Source organism: Stegastes partitus, unplaced genomic scaffold (assembly GCF_000690725.1).
Source record: "Stegastes partitus isolate 25-593 unplaced genomic scaffold, Stegastes_partitus-1.0.2 Scaffold5, whole genome shotgun sequence".
Lineage (NCBI taxonomy): Eukaryota > Metazoa > Chordata > Actinopteri > Pomacentridae > Stegastes > Stegastes partitus.
In genome coordinates this window covers 790,292-790,703 of record NW_007577736.1, presented here as the reverse complement: position 1 = coordinate 790,703, position 412 = coordinate 790,292, and positions in this window count along the sequence as shown.

The following is a 412-nucleotide window of genomic DNA, read 5'->3' as shown; positions in this document are numbered from 1 at the left end:
ATGTTTGATGACTTTGACTCAGGCTCTTCGGCTCCTACTCAGTCTGCTACAGTGTGTGTGCAAAGAAATGTGTGTTTGCAAATACTGCAGGTGTTTTTTTTTTTTTTGCTTCTGCATCAAAGAAACCCAACAATATTAGTTCTACGGAGAAATGCACAAATAGAGCTGTTTGGTCATTTATCGTGACATGTGCGACTCAGAGTTTTTGCTGAACTACAGCCTGCATAGTTTGGACTCACCTGATTGTTTCACTGCTGCCGTTTCCTGTGAGCAGCTCTCACTTCCAACAGCCTGAGGAGTTTTCATTCATGAGAACAGAGGCTTTTGTGTGTATGTGTGTGTTTGTGTATTTCTCATAGCTTTTAGCAGCTGAATGAGTCAGTGCCATTGTCACCCACTGAGATTCCTGCAC